This window comes from Oreochromis aureus, linkage group 19 (assembly GCF_013358895.1).
Source record: "Oreochromis aureus strain Israel breed Guangdong linkage group 19, ZZ_aureus, whole genome shotgun sequence".
NCBI classification, from domain to species: domain Eukaryota; kingdom Metazoa; phylum Chordata; class Actinopteri; order Cichliformes; family Cichlidae; genus Oreochromis; species Oreochromis aureus.
In genome coordinates this window covers 11,499,266-11,518,674 of record NC_052960.1, presented here as the reverse complement: position 1 = coordinate 11,518,674, position 19,409 = coordinate 11,499,266, and the positions used below count along the sequence as shown (strand labels likewise).

The 19,409-nt window shown below is 40.8% G+C and overlaps 1 protein-coding gene across 1 annotated transcript in view; it reads right to left on the bottom strand.

The window, feature by feature from the left end:
- The window catches only part of LOC116318125 (glutamate receptor ionotropic, NMDA 3B-like), a 64,600-nt gene extending 46,071 nt beyond the window's left edge, over nt 1-18,529 (bottom strand). The window contains exons 1-2 of the mRNA XM_031737071.2: nt 18,460-18,529; nt 18,241-18,310 (exon numbers count right to left, since the gene is read on the bottom strand). The gene's annotated coding sequence lies outside the window, so the exon portion shown is untranslated. The remainder of the gene's footprint in view (nt 1-18,240; nt 18,311-18,459) is intronic.
- Nucleotides 18,530-19,409: the final 880 nt, after the last annotated feature.

The following is a 19,409-nucleotide window of genomic DNA, read 5'->3' as shown; positions in this document are numbered from 1 at the left end:
CTTGCGAATGTCCTGATGTCATCAATAATAATCAGATAGAGGAAACAGCAGGGGGGGACTAAATGTGCTGTTCTGGACTGGTTAGTCAGGTCTCTAGTCAGCCAATGTTAGTGCTGAGTGCACTTCTAGCATTGGTGAAGGCTGTCATCTCAGCACGCTGCATCTGCGCCTCTTTTGTCAGGAGCTCCTTTGATCCCCTCAGTTGCAGAGATACAAGCCCACAGCAGAAATATGCTGAATGGATTCATGTATCATCCTCCCCCCTACAAACAGCCTCTGGCCCCCTCACTATTTATGATCATAATAGCTGCCGTTATTTATTAAAGAGAGCGATTGTTGTCCTTGCTCTATAGACAATGTTGTTTTCTCTACCGGAGAGAATAATATTTGTCCTTTTGGTGCGGCCCTGTGTGTGATATGAGGCAGCGTAGTGAATGTGATGGTGATTGATTCCCGTGTTGAACAGTGGAGAGAGGTACAGAGGAAGGCTAATCTGAGTTATGATTGCTACTGTAATCGCATTTTCCCCCCTGCCTCATCCATCTGCCCTACAGTAGCGCATACATGCTGTATTCTGATTACGCCGCACATCTGTCAATAACCAAAAGGAAGGAGCGGCAGCGTGCGCCTGCTCTTTCATGAACACCTTTCACTGGCTTCCCATCACCATGATTTCCAAGATCATGACTCTCTCACTTCTCGCTGTCCAGTTTCATCTTCCTCGCTCACTGATTTGCTAACCTGCCGGAGGTGGCGTCAAGCATTTGGAGTAATCATGCCATCACGTTGGGGGTAAACTAAGCTGTTTCAGATGCAGTGGCGCAGGGCAGAAAATAGCCTCTCGCTTGGCTGTAATTTGACCAGCAGGCAGCTGGACTTGTGAGATGGGAACATTATTTAGTTACCAGGAGTATGATACTAACAGTTTCCCAAGTACAGATGCAGAATGGCGCGATGTCATTAACAGTCAGCCCACGGGGAGCAGAGCTGCAAACAGCAAAAACTTCAGGAGGGACACATTCATTCACAATACCCCAGCGGTGAAAGCACACCATGCCAGTAATGAGATGTCTAGAGCTTTGAGCACGGGGTGCGTGCCTGACTATGTGTGATATTTCTTAGTCTTAGAGCGTGTGTGCATTTTTGTTTGGGTGAACGTGCATGCTCAAGATGTGTGAAAGAACAAATTCCTGATGGAAAAGATCCCTTCGCTCCAGTCAGCTTGAATATTTAAACTCTGGCCAGGTTTCCTAGGAGTGAAATAATACACCTAGAGAGATGGAAGTCATTTAGGCGCAATGTGTTTGTGGGAAAGTATGAGGTGAGTAAAGGTGTGTGCGCGTGTTTTTAAGTGGGTATGTGTGGGTTTCAGGATGGATGGGCTTGTGGTGAGTAAATGACCTGCCTTGATTCAGCCTATCAGCTGAGCTCTCCACCCAGGCTCCCTGATATCCCCTTTCATCCATCTCTATAAGAGAGAGATGACGGAGAGATGGAGAGGCAGTGGCAGACAGAGTGTGGGGATGAATATGCACAGAAGAGAGTGAAAGATTTCAAGTGCAAGAGCAAGCATAAAGGGGCTAATTAGAGAAGAGGGAAAAATTTGGGAGCAAGTGTGACAAAGGCGGAAGTGAACAAAAAGACTATTAGCCTCAAGTATAAATCTGGAGTAATATGTATGACAAATGGCACCCTGCTCGCACCAGAAGTGCCTCTCTAATATGACTCTGAGTTCCAGTCGATTAAGGGATCATTTGGGGTGAGTTGATTTGGGGCGCATATGCTACTGTGCAAAAGTCTTGAGCCACATTTCTTTATATTTTGCCAGGAATATGGGAAATAGCTGCAGTGATTCAGTGAATGATTTGCAAACATAAATGGAGATATACTAAGGCAAAAACAGAGTTTGCACAATTCTAGCAAGCTTGAAAGTCAGTATTTGGCATGACCACCTGTTTTCTTTGGCAAAGCCTGAACTCTCTTAGGCAAGCTTTCTAATAATTTCTTTAAGTAGTCTTCAGGAATATTTCCCCAGGATTCTTGAGGGACATTATAAAAGTCTTAGCTGGATCCCTCACTGCTTGATTAATGTTGAGGTCCAGGCCCTGGGGAGGCCAATCCATGACTAATAGCGTTCCATTGTGTGTTTTTCTATCCAGGTATGCTTTTACTTTTCACAAACACTGTGTGTGTTTGTGATCATTGTCATACTGAAAATTGAAACCACTAGGCGTCAGATGCCTTCCAGATGGTTTTGCATTCTGGATTCAAATCTGATGGTGCATTTCTGCATTTATAATTCCATCAACTTTGACAAGATCCCAAACACCAGTGGGTGAAATGCAACCCCAAACCGTGACAGAGCCTGTGTTTAACAGATGGCTGTTAGACACTCACACTCTCTTCTAGCCAAAAATTTCAAATTTGGATGTATCACTCCATTAGACCTGTTGACACTGATTTCTCTTTCCTTAAGAATTACTTCTTGAGAACCACCCTTCCATTCAGACCGATCAGATGCTGTGCATACTTCTTTTGTCCTCCACTTGCCAAGTTTACTCAAATGTTTTTAAGGACACACTGCACAGAATCACCTTGTTGGTACAGAAAAAAGAAGTTATGCCTGTCAGATGTGTTATCATTCATGTCTTGATGCATGGTCTGCTCATCTGGATGTAGCTTTTTCAGTGGGAGAAACGTTTCATCACTCATCCAAGAGACTTCTTCAGTCTCATTCAGCCCATTCAGTGGGCTGGTTTCAGTGGACAATAACTGAAACCAGCCCACTGAATGGGTTTCAGTTTTTGTGCAAATGCACTGTCTATAAGGTTGGGGAAACCTGCAGTCTGCTGAGACTGAAGAAGTCACTTAGATGAGTGATGAAACGTTTCTCCCACTGAAAATGCTACATTGAGATGAACCGAATCAACGTTTTAGGAGACACAACATTAGGTTCAACCCTTGAGTTATTGCCTTTTTAATGCTTGATTGATTCATACATTAGTTTTAATGAACCTAACAAACAAGCCAACAAACAAAACCACTATTCTGGTTGGATACAATGACCAGACCGAAAGTAAGCGGAAAAAAAAGAGTCAATGTCAAAAGAAAAACTCAGAAATCTGAAGAACTATTGCTCAAGAAAAGCAAAATATAAAGGGCAAAAAGGGGTATGGCTCAAGACATTTGCACAACACAAAATGAGTATGCTGTTTGACCTCACACCACCACTTGTGCTACATGTTCAGACGCACAGTATTAATTTCAGAGGTAGCGAGAGCAGAATGAGCAAAGGAGAATTGGCTATTTGGAAAAAGAAAACAAAGAGGACACTACCTCTATACTATCATAATTTTACCATAAACATGAGTCACCTGAATGCCTTTGCTTAGAAAATTGTTTTGTTTACTAAATGAATACAAAGCAATTTAGAAGGAAATGCATCCGGTGCTGAAATGTCCTTGCTTATCCAAACCAATCTTCTGGTCCTTGTACCTGACCCACCCACCTACCCGCGGAGGTACGACTTCGAGAGCTGTGATTTGTTCTGAGTGTCAACTTTATTTTTAAGTTGGAGACAATGACTCAGAGAAAGTAATTTTAAAACACATGAGCTCTATATTAGAAAACTGTGGACAAGGACGGCGATGCGTATAAAAATTCAAACAGTATGGTTGCCCTGATATCACAGAGAAGGAAGCTCAAAAGCAAAATTGCAGATTATTACAGGTTTTTCCTATCAGTTCTGTCAGTTATACAATGCTCTCCTAAGTGAGGTCTGAGATTGGGGAGCACAGAAACCCATTTACAAAGTCTGATGGAGAAAAAAAAGACAATCAGACAGACACAGAGGTGACAAACTGACAGTTTAACTAAACGTATCTAAGACCCTGTTGTCTGGCAAAACTTAAATTAAGCAGGCTTAAAATGACATTAATGATCTTTCATTGTATAATAAGCCCACAACTAAATATCACATTGAAAAGTTTAATTCAGTAAGTTAGTCTAAAAAATGGGAAGTATGGGTAATAATTTGTGTAAAAATGTGTTTTTTCTTAGACATAAATTTGGCCAGTCCAACAGCTGAACATTTGAACAAGTGGGATCAACTCAGCTTGTATTAAAATGGCATTTCCTTTGAAATCAGAGCTCTCCTTTACCGGCTTTCCTATCCTGCCACATGGGCAGACATAAGGCACATAGCCACATAAATGTTGTGCATCTGTGCCTGTCATTAGCTCAGCCTGCCAATAAACTGTGAGTAAACCATGCTAATGTTGTTCTAATGAATAACTTTCGAGAGGGGATTACTTGCAGTGCCTGCTATAGTGCTAATTCAAGATAGATGTTGACATTTTTCTACAGCTACAATTGCGATATCTATATTTAAGCCCTTATTTATCCAGGGATGATTTGCAGAGCATGCTGAGACTGCAGGTTCCTTTAAAGCAAAGCACAGCTGACACACATTCATACACCGAGAGCTGCACAGCCCAACCGCATCACAAGGGTCAAGAAGTGTGCATTCACTTTCCAGTCTAAAATACTGTGGGATTCCAACCAGTGACCTTGACCACCAGCTGCTTGTGGCACTAACAGCTGTGTTATAATTATATATCCCTTACACTATGGTTTTCATCAGAGAGTAAAGCAGAAAAGATAAACTACAGCAATGCAGCTGTCAAATGCAGATTTCAAACTACAGTATTTGTCTCTACAGTATTTTTGTCATGTTAGCCTTTCCTTTGGGTAATAGCAAGCAGTCATATTTTTAAAGGTTCCTTGATTACTCATTCAAACACAGGAAGGAATGCAGATTACTCCTCTTGGTTTCAAGGTCAAATCTCTGTAGAACAAAGTAAACCCGCATATATGGTGCTTTTGTAAAAGGTGTGATGTTGTTAAGAAACTAGCTTTTTATTTATGCACCTAGAGCCCCAGTGACTACAGATTAACGCTACACAATTAATCGAATTTTAATCTCGATTACAAGTTGGGCTCCCCATAAATTAAATAAATGTGACCGAGCGATACTAAAAATGCATGCTCCACCAGTAGAATGCAAAGCAAAAGCAAATCAAGCAAGATGAAACAGCAGGCATAAAGTGTAAAGCATACTTTGAATTAGATTTGATTAGAGGGAAATGGTTGCTCATTGCCTGGGCTGCTTGTAGCTATGACGATGATGATGCAGCTTGAAGTTTCCCGGGCTAAACTCGATGAGTAATGCTATGTTAAAAGATATACAGCAAAATTTAAATGTCAGAAGGTGACGAACATCTCCCTCAAAGCAGGTCACCATCTGCTGCTTGGGGCAAGTGATGTTAACCAGGAACAAACCATATGCAAAGAGTGCTGTCGAGGTGTGTCTGCACTGCAAAGCAACAACTTATTAAATCCCTTGAGAATACACCATACACTACAGTATAATTAATGCATGAGGGCCAAGAAAAACAATGCAACGCTTGCTAACGTGAATCATTCAACGTCAACTCAGACATCCATAAAAGTGAGCCTGTGCAGTATGTCAGGGTATTCATGCAGCTCACAAAGGCTTACTGAAATCTCCAACGCAATCCCATTCCATTTGGGCAAAGATTTGTGTCCTCTAAAGACGGTGAATAACGCAGACAACTTTCACGACAAAGGATATGGTTTCCCTCTGATCAGTTGTTTTTTCAAAGTAGCAAAACCTTCTCTGTATGCAAAACGTTGCATGGGAAATGGAGAGGGATCTCACACCTCTCCAGTAATTTGCTACATGTTTAAGTCACGACCATCGTGCAGGTGCAATGAATGGAGTGAAAAATATTATATTTTATGCTTTTAGCAGATGCGTTTAGGCCAGGTGAACAAACATCGTTATTTGTTTGCAAAGATTAATTTATAGAGCGGCAGCTCAATCTATGGGTGAAAGCAGTGGTCTGTTGATTTAATGTTGTGCTAAATTTTGGTTCATTTTATTAAAATGTATATTTTATTTTGATGCAAAGATCTGTACAGATGTGAAGATGTGAAAGCAGTTTTTTGTTTACATGACAGTGCAATAATGATTCCCACTAAAATCAATGAATATTCATGACAACTGATTGTGATCTCAATACTGATCAAAATAATAGATATATTTTATTCATTTTAGCCATAATTGTGCAGCCCTACTACAAATAAGGCCATTATCAGAGGAAACAAATTCTGGTGCAGCCAAATCCTAAATGGTAGATGTAAATGGTGGAAGTTCAGCAGTATTAGAAGCTGTCGCTGTGCTCACTGTGGGAAGCTATTAAATAAACAAGGACTTTTTCAGGGCTAAAGTGGTGTAGTTAGCATACTCTGGAGAGATGAATGAGGTTAAAAAAAGTAATATCATAAGAACTATGCACTTAACATAGCCCCTGAGCCCCTTTCTCCTTGTGAATGTGCCATTAGTCATTTTGATGATTCATCCTGCATACAATGGTCTAATTGTCTGTAGCAACCGTTCCCTTTAGATGTGACCTTTACGCAACCTTAAAGAGGCAAGCACATGGATTTATTTATAAGACACAAATGTGCCATTGTTTCATTCCTGCCCATAACACCTGCAGCAAACACCATAGACGAAATATACCCCAAGGAGAATGCCTAAAAGGACATTTCAGTGCTGTCTCTTTAGTTATGACGTATCATTACAACTAACCTTGTTTGGTTCATCCATGGTGGCTAATGCACACACTAGGGGCGGAGCTAAGTGACCTACTATAGGGGCTTTAGGCTCATTTGGATTCACAGATATGGAGGACACGATACAGTGACTATCTGAGGTTAACAAAAATCAGACTTCAGCACAGGAGGATGTTGGTCGACCGTTTCCTCCTGACATGCACAACTGATTTCTGTTAACCTCTGACATGATTATCTCTAACAAAGTGGGTGGGTAAAGTGAGAAATGATAAAGCAACACCTCTATGTGTAATTATGCAGGGCGATGACAAACGATGTCTTTTGTCATTTAATATAGGAGACTTGACGTGGCTGTCAGCCTATAAAAGCCAGCTTCATTATATTTTGAGTTATCTCATCTCTGCCCTTGGTTTCCTATTTTCCAGTTAGTTGTGGAACTTGATTAAGCTGTTTATCCAGGTATCCCTGTGTTCTTTGCTTTTGTATCTGCAAGAAACCCGAGGGGGTGTAGTGCTGAGTCTGAAGTAAATTGGCTTTTTCTTTTCTTTTTTTTTTTTTTTACACTATACCAGTTTTTAACGTGGCTTGACTGTTCCCACAATATGAGTTAAAATGAACCATTACCAAATTTTCAGCACTGCTTATAAAATATTTTCCTCTCTTCTTTCTTTCTTTCTTTCTTTCTTTCTTTTTTTAATCCTGCATTGAAATTTTATTATGCTTTAAGATTGATATCTGCAGGGAAGGTAAGTGAGTAAAGGAGTCTGTGTCAGGCTTCTGCTAGTTTCCTCCAGGCACGATCTCATGCATCAGTTTTTCTCATGCTAATCTGTTACCGGCCAAAATACATAAAAACTGAGGAAGTTCTACCTAATCAGTCAATGGTGAGGATAATATGTAGACATGCCATTGCTCCAATGATAAATTGCAAATTTTAACTTAAATCTGTCATAAGCTAGCAGTCTATAAAAAAAACATAATAAAATTAAAAAAAACCTTAAATGCTTGATTTCATTCAAGTATTAAAAGTATTAGTCCAAATTTCTTTATTTCAAATTTTGGTTTTCCTTTCTCTTATTGACACATTGTATAGCACGTACATTTGTTAATACAACAATTAAGCCATAGAAGACCTGAAGGATTATTAAACTAACCATAATGGATTGGGACTTGGGAAGCCAGCAGTGGCAGGATGTGACTGGGGAACAGATGGAAAGCTTCCCTCTGCTACTGCTGACTTTGGCATCCCGTGCTGCTGCACTTGGCTCACTGGAGACTGGGTCCCAGTATGGTTGACTACCTGCTGCACACGCTGCACAGAATGCATAAAGTTTTGGTTTTGCAATGACTTTTCTCTTTTTCTAGAAAGATTAGATGCAACACCAGGGCTCATAAAAGCTTTGAATCCATACCCCCAACGTCCAGAGTCAGAACAAACCAACTCCCATGCAGAAAAACTCATAACATACTTAATTTTGGCTAGATATTAAATTTTTTCCTATTATAATAATACCATATGAAATTCTTCGACCTTCATTCTGCTCTGCTGCTGTTATGTTCTGTGATGTTACATCAGTAAACTGTCTACTTTAAAACCTCAGTTTGGGTTTCTGTGTTAAAGACTTATGACACATGCTGCTCTAAAACCTGTGTATACCTTTTAGCATTGATGGTGCCTTTCCAGATGTGCAGGCTGCCAATGGGCACTAATGCACCCCCATACCATCTGAGATGCACGCCTTTGAACTAGATGATGACAAGTCAGATGGTTTCTCACGAGAGGTCCTCCGGATTAGAGACTAAATATCAGTCTTCAGTGTAATTTTTTTCCAGAAAAAGGACCAAACCCAGAAAAAAATGTACATTTCAAAAGTTTTCCCATGGTGCATCAGTCCATTTTAAATGAGCTTGGACCCAGAGAAGACAGCAGCATTTCTAGATCATGTACACATATAACTTCTTCTTTGCATGTCAGGCCTTTAACTAGCTTTTTCAGGTCCTGAAGATCTAGTATTGACTTTTGACCCTTCCTACAGAGATTTCTCAAGATTCTCTCAATTTTTTGTCAATATTCAAATTTGATAATATATATATGTGTGTGTTATTCTGTAATTGTTCCACAATTTGTAGATGCTGTTCTTTCAGAATTTGGAACCTCTAACCAGCTTTGCTAAATAACCAATTTACCAGTTAACCTGTTTTAGTACCACTTACTTTTCCAGCCTTATGTTGCCCAACATCCTAACTTTAGAATAGAATGACAGCAGTGACAAGAAAATTTGATTGGATTATTCGATGACTGCAAAAAAAGTTAAAAATTTTAAATTTTATGATTAATTTGACCAAAATGATTGGTTATAATACGTAATAAACACTATGTTTTAACAGTTGTAATTTATGTAACAGTTGTTACATAAATCAACTAAAAAGAAAAGAACTGTTAGATTAAGTTGGAAAAATAGTCATTAGGTGGTGCTCTAGGCTATGTTATATGCGTCGAGAGAGGGTCATATTTAACCTTCTCTCTCAGCTGTGCTATACATTGTCAGCTAATTTGAGTTGTAATGTTAGCGTCTTGATGACCCCAAGCAGTCAGTGTAGTTTTAAGCTTGGATGAGCAGTAAGTCAATAATATTGACAAAACTGCTATCAGCAATACTGGAGGGTAAAAGGCCTGTTTTAAACAGGCACAGACCTGGTCTGTTGTAATATTCGGAAATATGCACTACGGTAACATAGTTAGCACTGTAACACTTGCTGATTAAGTCGATAAAACTAGATTTTCACAAACCTTCTCAGCATTCTTTTCACAATAGTCCCAAATTGCCACAAAGCCTATATATCAAACTGTTATGTGGGACAAAATCCCGGAAGGCTGGGGAGGAGGTGGGTGGAATTAGCCTGCCTTTCTTTTTCCAGTCTTGATCACGGACTAAATATCAGTCTTCATTCATATATGATTTGTAATGGAATTTCTATTGATCAAGCATCTTTTCTGTATTTTGTACAGGCCAAATTCACTTGCCTTTAGTGTTTCCATTTAACATCTTTGAATGCAGAAATGGGAACAAACAGAAAAGAAAGTTCTGGCACAATCAGCAAGATTTTGAGCCAACAGGACCCCCCCCCCTCCATTTATGTACAAATGTAATCACTGTGCCATTTTTGTCATTTTGCCTCCTCCATTTGGGCCACAGGAAAATTAAGTAACTAATCTGTCTCTCTCTTACCTCAGTTTTCATCTTAATTGCTGCATCAAATAAATAGGACAAATCTCTGCACCAGGTCCTAATCACTTATCTGCCATTAGTACGTCTAGCCAGGGGGTGTAATTGGAGCAGAGGAAAATAACTTATCATCAACACAGGTACAAGGGTGGCCGACTATGTGCAAAGCAACTATTGTCAGTTCAGAGAAAAATAAAGGGATTACCCTGCAATTTCTGCAGTGCTGTAAGCTAAATGTGCTCTCATGTAGGAATGTTTGTGAGCTCTGTGTTAACTTGTGTGAGCGGATGTCCACGCGCGTGCGACTTATCTTTAATATTTGTGTGACTATATCACAGGATCTCAGCGCACTGCGTGGATGCTGTGTGCGCCATCATTTTTCGTGTATACTGAAAGCCAGTAGATACATCCAGAAACAAAGTCAGCCACAGATAAGACGCCTTGGGGCTAGAAATTTCGCCTGTCTCCTGACAAAACCCATTGATAACTATAGCTCAGCTCCTTCAGGCTGAAGAGCAGAAAAGAAAAGGAAGAAAAAAAGAGAGAAAGCAATAATCTTTCTGTAAATGCCAACTCAGAGTTTAACACTCTACAAAGTCACCTCTAATTTAGATTCATAAAAAAGATTGCATGCGTCAGATCTTTCTAAGTAGATAGACATTTAGGAGCCAAACTTAATTTCCTTAGTTGGCAAACACCTCTGCAATGTGTGATCTTTCAATTAAAGGGAGCAGCTGTGAGTCTCAATGATTTGTGTCTGCGTGTGTGCGTGTGGTGTGCGCAGGTCAGCAAAGTTACTTTGGTCTACAACATTTAACCCTATTATGTTGCAAGTGAATGGAAAGCAATATTCACTGATGTGTGAATATTCCCTCCCTCCCCCTCAGCAGTTGTATTTTTCATTCTCAATTAATATGACGAGCCGCATTCCAAGTGTTGATTGATGTTGATTGAAACATGTAAAGGGCATCAAAGAGCAATGAGAGCTGAATTGTCGGCCCACATACGCACACACACAGTGGGCAAAGTGAGTTTCTCTACACTGTGTGTATATGTCTGTCAGCTTGCGTGCATGCCCCAGTGTGCACCCCTTGACTCAGTGTGCCTGGGAAGGAGCACATAATTTACAAAATATCACAGATAATCGTGTCGAGATTAACGATCTCATTTTGATTAATGCTTAATGTTTAATTAACTCAACTTTAGGTCTTCGGCTTGTCGGAGGTTTCCCCTGCATAGCAAATAGGCTTCTTGCTCAGTGTCAGGTACACCACGGGAATGAGTACATGCCGGTGAGGAAGCGGGACGGATAAATTTCATATTAATCTTCTGGGATGATATTTGTGGGTGCCAGTAGCAATGAATAATTAATATTACCTAAACAAAATGAAGAATAACAAAATAATAAATAGTACGTGGCGGAATATGTACAGTAGGTGAGAGATTGTGTGCATACTTCTATAAAATATGTCCCACATCTCTGAAACCATATTTTACATTTGAACCCTTCAAGCAGTGACATTCTATGTCTAATGTGAAACATGCATAATAAAAGTTTGCACACTTGAGTGTGCAGCCATATGCCAGAGCAGGGGAGATTACGCCAATACTGGGTATAGTATGCACGAGCATGTGTGAGCGCATAGTCTGCTGGTGATTATACGCTCCTCCTTTTATCTAAGACTTTTCTTTGAAGCTTACGTTGGCATACAAAACAAAGTAACCATGAAATTGACACGCCATCCTTTGGTCCGACCACGTGCACATCCAAATGAACCATTTGGTTGTCTGGAAGTCCTTCTAGTAATAATTCATCAATGTAAAATCTCTACCTTTCAATATGTGTTATGTTCCGTAGCCAGGATATGAAAGCCTACAGTTGTCTCAGACATTTTTCCCCCTCCTGTCTCTCAGCTCCTCCTCCTGCTGCTTTCTTCTCCCAGCTGGCATACCCTGCACCAGTCTGATAACGTGATTTCACGCAAAAGTGAAATCCTCCTCATGTCTGATGTGCGCATCTCTCACTCAATTCCCTTCTTTCCCCAGCATCAACCTTTCCTCTTCCTTCACCTCCTGTTATACTCCACCTGACATTTTTAGGGAGTCTGCTCAAAGGGAAAATATGCTTTGTGGCACTGGCAGGTCAAAGTGTGTGTGTGTGTGTTTGTGTATGTGTGTGTGTGTGTGCACGCACGCGAGAAAAGAGGTGGTGGAGAAATCAGTGCCTTTGGCAGGTGTGTCCCCATATGTATAAAATACTCAGCAAGAGAGCAGTTGCAGGGAAGAGAGAAGAGGGAGTGTAATTGGCAGGTATGCATGTGTCTTAGTGGTAAATGGGAGCTCTGAAGGGTAGTTTCGCATTTGGGAGTATCTTTAATATCAGATTAAGCATCTGACGGATAAAGGAAAGCGAGGGAGAGAGAGAGAGAGAGTGAATGCGTGCAAGTGTGTCTGTGAAAAGCTACACCCTTAAGAGAGACAGAAAATGAATTTTTGAAAGATAGCCAAGAGATAAAATGACATTTACGGATCAGAACTTCACAAGTCTTCCATTCTTGAACATCAGGCAGTCTGTCCTTTCCTTGGGAGCGATCTGTCACCTCAGTTGGGCCCCTGAGCTTGGTAAAAATCATGCAGATGGAAATGGTGTGCAAAAGCAGCTCTACTTTGTGCCAGCTCTTCTGATTTACAGAAAAGAGTGGTTGTGGTGAGGAGAGCCTTTTCAGAAAAGTTTTTCTTCTTTCTAACTGCATTTTTTTCCGGGAACCACATTCAAGCTTTGTCACGTTCGCCCTATTTCTCAATTTGCCTCTTTCACGCCACTTCCACTTTGCTTAAGAAGATCCTTACACTTTACTCCCAACACATTTTTTCCAAGCAGTAACAGTCCAATTCAAACTTGTATCCATGACCACAAGAGTGGTACACCTACTGCTTTACTGAAGCATGAGCAAATCGATCCACGGGGGTGTTTATGGTTCTAGGACTGGCATGGGATCCTTTCAGAGTGTGTGAAATGTTTGGAAGTGAGGATAAAAGCAATGGAATCGGGACCTGTGATTCCTTTTCTGTTTGATAATAGATCACTGAGTTTAGGGGCACCGCAGGGAGCATAATCTACTTTTTGTTTTTATGAGTCGGGGTGACCAACTTGTCTGTTACCAAACAAACCTGCACCACGCTAGAGAACGGAGATTTGGCAAAAGCATGAGCATCGCAGACCAAATCTCTTTGGATGCAACTTCAAAAGCCCTTCTTCTGGTTTATCTGCAGCCATTTTGAGAATGTCAAGACTTTTTCAAGTTAGCAGTCAAACTAACTATATTTTTACTTCTGTGACTCTTTTTTTTTCTAGTATCATTGGTTTGCAGCATAGCATAGCTACAAACTGAGCAGCTGTCCTTTCTATCCTTGATCAAATACAAGAAAGTTTTAAGAAAAATGACCAAAACCACCACCTGAGGAAATCCACCCCATGAAACATTAATCTAATAATGCTGAATTATATTACAAACTGGCAGTAGAACACACAGACAATCAGTCAATCAAAATTAGGACTGAGTTGCCATAAAAGATGAAAAATCTATTTAAATTAAAACCAAATTGTTCCTTTATTTTAATATATTTCTTAAAAATTAATCTACAATCACAATATTAGATAGTTAAAAACAACAGCTCCACTAATCCAACAACTGAGGAGTGCCATCGCCATCCATCCATTCTCTTCCGCTTATCCTTTTCAGGGTGGTGGGGGGCTGGAGCCTATCCCAGCTCTCTTAGGGCGAGAGGCAGGATAACACATACAGACAGACAACCATTCGCACTCATATTCACACCTATGGGCAACTTAGAATTAATCTATTCCCACTAATGGCATTGTCTTTGGACTGTGGGAGCAAGCTGGAGTACCTGGAGAGAACCCACAAAAACATGGGGAGAACATGCTCCACACAGAAAGACTCTGGCCTGATGGTGGAACTGAACTCAGGACCTTCTTGCTGTGAGGCAACAGTGCTAACCACCGTGCTGCCTCGAGGCAAAACAGTATGAATCTATTCACTGTCAGGTAATAGACAGTATTTCTTTCTGTACAATGCTGATGGGCCAGCTGAAACCAGGCCTATCCTAAAACCAAACTGACAGTGGTATATGAGTCCCTAAATCCAAACCTGTAAATGAATTAATACATTTATCATCATCTATTTGTCAGCCAAAAGCAAGCAGAGACTCAATATACAGTGTTGACTCAATATAATTCAGAATACAAAATATGATACTGTAACAGTTTTTATTCAGAAAATATTTGTTGAAATAAATATGTCAGTACTTCCCTGTTTCAATGCGGGTCAGGATTGTTTGGGTTTGTTTGACAGCTAGAGAGTTCCAGGCGGAAGGTGTTACAGGGTGACGCTCTCTTCTGCGTTTTCCTGGGTGAGCGCTTTTTTTTAATTGTTTGCTAAAAACACTACAGGCATAGATAACATTCATCAATCCGTGCCCAGGGAGAATGGACAATAGAGAACTTCTGTGAGCGAGGGAGGGAGAGAAAGGAAAAGTCCGAGCTGTCACTGGTGGAGCTGGAAGCATGTAAATATAATAATAACCCAGTGCCAAGAAGAGTGCCTGGCAGCCCATTTGTAAGTAAAAATAGCCCTGTACACTGTGTTCAGTTTTCTCGAAAAATAATGTTGGAGGCCTTTCAACGCCTCTCTCTGTCTCCCGCAAGCAAAGTTGACCCAGACAACAAAGTAAAGCTAGTTTTTCGCTACCAGAAACGACGTATTAAAACACGGACGGACACACACATTCATGTAGTTGTAAACAGCATGATACATTAAGTATCCAAAGTATTCAGAATACGTGACTCTCATTGATAACGGAATACGTTACAGAATACATTTTGGGGCATGTATTCAGTACCTGTCATTTTAAAAGTAACCTTCCCAACACTGTCAATATAATATGTGATACACAACAGTTTTAAAATATTTATAATATATATATGTCAGGCAATGCTGGAGCGATGAGAGAGAGAGAGGGGAAGGTGTTTTTTTTTAAAATTCATTCCAAAACACCACTGCAGATAACATTCATCAATCCCCCAATCACAATAGAGAACTTCTGCCTAAGTGAACGTCTGGTGGACGGCTTTTACAAGCCAGTGAGAAGGTGGCAGCTGACTAAAAATAGCCCTGCAGCAGGGTCTCATAAATGGGAAGGAGAAACAGTAAAGGGGAACGAAACGAAAAACACACACACACCCAAGTGGTGATTTCATTTCCCTACCTGTCATATCGCGGCTAAATAACTCTGGTCAGGGTATTACAAGCGCTGGGCTCGATGGCTCTGAACAGCAATCCCATACAGGTGGGAAATGAGTAGGAGGAAAATAGGGGGAAGGAAAGCGATAAGCAGGAGGGAAGGGTGAGTGAGGCAAAAACAAAAAGGGAGAGTAGAGAAGATGGATAGACCGAGAAGTAGAGGTGGAGAGGGGAGAAGAAGTGAGAAAAACGATGCTGCGAAAGGAATGAGGAAATGGAGAGGAAACTGAGAGAGATGGAGAAACAGAGAGGTGAGAAGACAAGTCTTAATAAGAAAGAGAAGGATGAAAATGGGACGAGGAATAGGAATGCCCGAAGGAACAGGAGGGAGTCCTGCTGTGCGTGCTCGTGCGCGGACACACACGTAAAACACGCACACACACAGACTGAGGTAGACTCTGACAGATGGAATTACACACTCCTATAACTCTGTAACTGTAGTGGAACACACACAAAGGTGACAGTTGACTTTCTGCAGCCAGAGTTCTCTGGGCAAGGTTACATCCTCAGCAAGTTTACAGTTGTCTCTCTATCTCTCACCCTCACACAGACTCTGTCACACACCCACGCACAGATAGAGAGAAACAAAGGTACTCTCACTGCTTCCAGTACCATATTGTGACAAACTGCAGTGGTGTCCTGCCAAGAGAAAGACGTGTGCATGAGAGTGGTAGAAATGAGAGGTGGAGGTGGAGAGCAAAATGTGGTAGAAGGAGCAGAAGAGAGTGAGGCTCACTTAGAGGCAATGACAAAGAGAAAAAAATGAAAGTAAATGGGGTACATTTTGTATTTGTGCCAAAGCACAGCAGGGACAGGACACTATTTGCTATTAAATGACAGGACTAGACTGACAGTCATTAAAATCTGTGCACACAGTGGGCAGTCCAGGTATTATTATACTTAAAGGTATCCCAGTCTTCGAGCCAGGATAAGAGTGCATGATCTGGGTGTATTTAGGCTTCAAGGACACTTGATTGAAGTCATAAAAATGAAAGATGACTTGTTGGAACGGAGTCACTGCGGAATCTCTCCCTTAACTTCTCTTTTCCTCCCACCCCTCCTGCCTCCACCCTTCTCTTTCCCCTCCCCTCTCCCCTCTCTCTCTCCTCTGCGGGCTCTTTATCCTGCCAAAACAGTGCCTTCGTCCCTCACCCTCAGAGGTAGAGGCAGGGATAATTGAAAAAGTTCTCACACTGGGAGTTTAGTAAAGGAGATAAGAGGAGAAGTTGGAGGGTGTGAAAAGTGTTAACTGCACAACAAATATACAGGATGAATGTGTTTGTTTGAGAGGGAGGGAGACAAAGTACGAGGAGCAGGAAGAGAATTTTTCTGCCTTGAGTAAAAAAAGTCAGTAAGCAATAAATGGAGAGTTTGTGTGTGGCAACCGGGCAAGGGAGGGAGCGAAAGAGAGAATGAAAGCATTATCTTATCTACTTTAGCCATCGCTACTGTCCACTGGCTCAGAGTATAATACCCACTTATGCAAATACATCCACATCTCTGTTCCCATGATACAGTGGAAGCCCTAACACCAGTTTAACAAAGTGTGTTTTTGTGTCAGCATGTGTGCAAATGCACCTCTTGAGTCTGTGTCTAGTTGTGTGGATTCTGTGTGTGCAGGAAACTGCCGTGCCAAAAAAGACGCCAACATCCCCTCCTCTCTCTCTCCACTCATCCCTCCAGCCATCTATCCATGCCTTGCTTCCCTTCATCCCTCATTCTCTCTTCCTGGCTCCATACAGTACTTCCCTCCCTGCTGATATCCCTCTCTCCGCTTTCCTTCCATCTTTTTTCTTTCCAGCCCCCTCTCTCCCTGCTTTCTTCTTCTCCTCCTCTCCCATTCCCTCCTTCTGTAACTGTCTTTTTTCTTTTCATGGCCACCTCAAATAGCTTCAGATCAATCAAAGGCATTCACCGGAGTTTGTTAGTGAGCCTCTTTCGTGAGAGAAAGAAGCCATGCACCCAAGGGTCTGTTGCCCTCATAATTAAATAGCTAGAGGACTGAATGTTTTCCCTCTTGAGGACCTCCTGCACTCACCGCTGACAATCTACTTCAGAGCGATTTGTGCTGCTGTAAAACTAATCACTTAGGCTTGTACAATCCCAGGCATGCTATAGAGAGAAACCAGCAATATTATTAGGTTTTGGAAATGTCCACTGTTAATAAAAGCTCTTGGAGAAGCAACTGATGCTAATTTGAAAGCAGGGTTAAACCACTGGTGGGCTGGAGAATGGATATAGGTATCAACAGTCAGTGGGATGGACAGCTATGGGTCCAGAAACTGTCAATCACAAACTGATTTACATAAAGCAGGAAAATAAGTTGTGTGTGTTGCGATCAATATCTCATTCTTTAAGTGCCACCAAGGAATAAGAATTGACCAGCATTTCTTTTAGTGTATGGCCTGCTGTACGTATAGGACATCCACAAATATGTGCACTGACTTTGTTGAAGCAGAAAGGAGCCAGGTGAAATCACGATGGTTCAAAACTCTGAGCTGAAATTAATTGTTAAATGTGAACACTTCTGAATTGTTCATGGAATACATTTGGCTTTCAGCAATTGTAACCGAGTTAGAAATAAAGTTATCAGCAGTGGATCAAATTAGTATGTGAAAGCTGTCACTTGTAGAATTGTCACTCAAATCTATTCTCGTTTGATGCCCATTCTCACGGAGCATCAAATACTGGTGTTTTTTAAAAACTGCTGTGTCACAGATATGTGCATGCAACACACTGGGTTAATGCAATATTAGATGTCTGCTCCTCTTGGCGGTCACTCATGAAAAAGAGATTTTTAATCTCAGTGAGAGTTTTACCTGGACATAGTGATAAGATAACTGACCAACCAGGAACCATAATCTGTGATTTCTAGTGAAATTTCCAATTCCAAACATGCACACAGCAACTCAGGTGTACACTCACAACCACATGAGAACACATCATTAATGTGGAAGCTCTTTGTTGTTAACGAAGACCCCAACACCGTGAAAATATTTGTAACAACAAATGTAATTAGATACTTAACTCACCTTCACCAGGTTGAATTGAACATGGAGATTTTAATAAAAGCTAACAAAAGTAAAGTGGCTAAAGCTAAAGCTGTGGAGACAAGTAATAAAGAGAAAAGGATTGATGTCCTTTATCTGGTGAATTTCTAAAAAAATAAAAAAATTTAAAAAAAATTGGGAAATTATGCAAGTACATGACATTTATTTAGTTATATAATTTTGTAATATAATTTGTTGCACCTTCTCTTGTTTGGTAAGGTAAATGTTACGGCCCTAGCAGGGCCTCCTCCTGAAGTTGTCTGTGTGGGTGTGTCCTACCATCTCTCCTGCTTTAGGTGCCACCTTTTTCTTTTGTGCAGCTGACTCTCGTCAGTAATTAAAGGGATTTAAGCCCAGAGAAAGGTGAGCACTGGGCCAGAGTGCCATTAGTGTGGTTGCAGCTAGTGAGCTGTGTGTTTGTGTGGTTGCAGCTAGTGAGCTGCTCTCTTTTTGACTTACTTTTTACTTTATTGACCAACGCTTGAGTTTTGTTTGTTTTCCTTAAATGGTGATAGCGGCTTGTCCGTCTCTTTTAGTTGAGCTACTTTAATAAAACTATTTAATTTAACCCTTTTGCCTCCTTGACTCCTTTTTCTGACCCGGACACTTTTTGTTACTTCCCCCTCACCGCCTAGACCCCTCAGGGGAACGTAACATAAAACACGTCAGATAAATGTGGGTGTACAACAAATCATATTCAGTGAATTATTTGTACCTCTTTCCTGTAGCAGAGCTCTTTATTATCCAGTGAAAGGACATCTGGTACCTGAGATTTTAGCTAAAATTGTAAGGTTTAATTATTTTTGTATTTTGTATTATGAAAATAATGTTTTGCATTGAAGAAAAAATCAGAATCAGGAAAAAATAAGTATCAGCAGGGTACACTTCAGCCATGAATATTGCAATCGGTGCATCTCTACCTGGATAAATAAAGGATATATGAATCTCTCATTTCCACCTTGCTATAAATATAGATGCTTGCAAAGAACTACATCAAGTTGTGAGTTAAGAGACACCAGTAGAACACGACCAGTTCAATAAGGAGAGGTCATTTGGAAGAACTGAACATGATTTATTGAGACAGAGAAATGTATGAATGTATTTGGCGATTAGAATCCGATGACCCATCATGGCAGATCGGTATCCCAGGG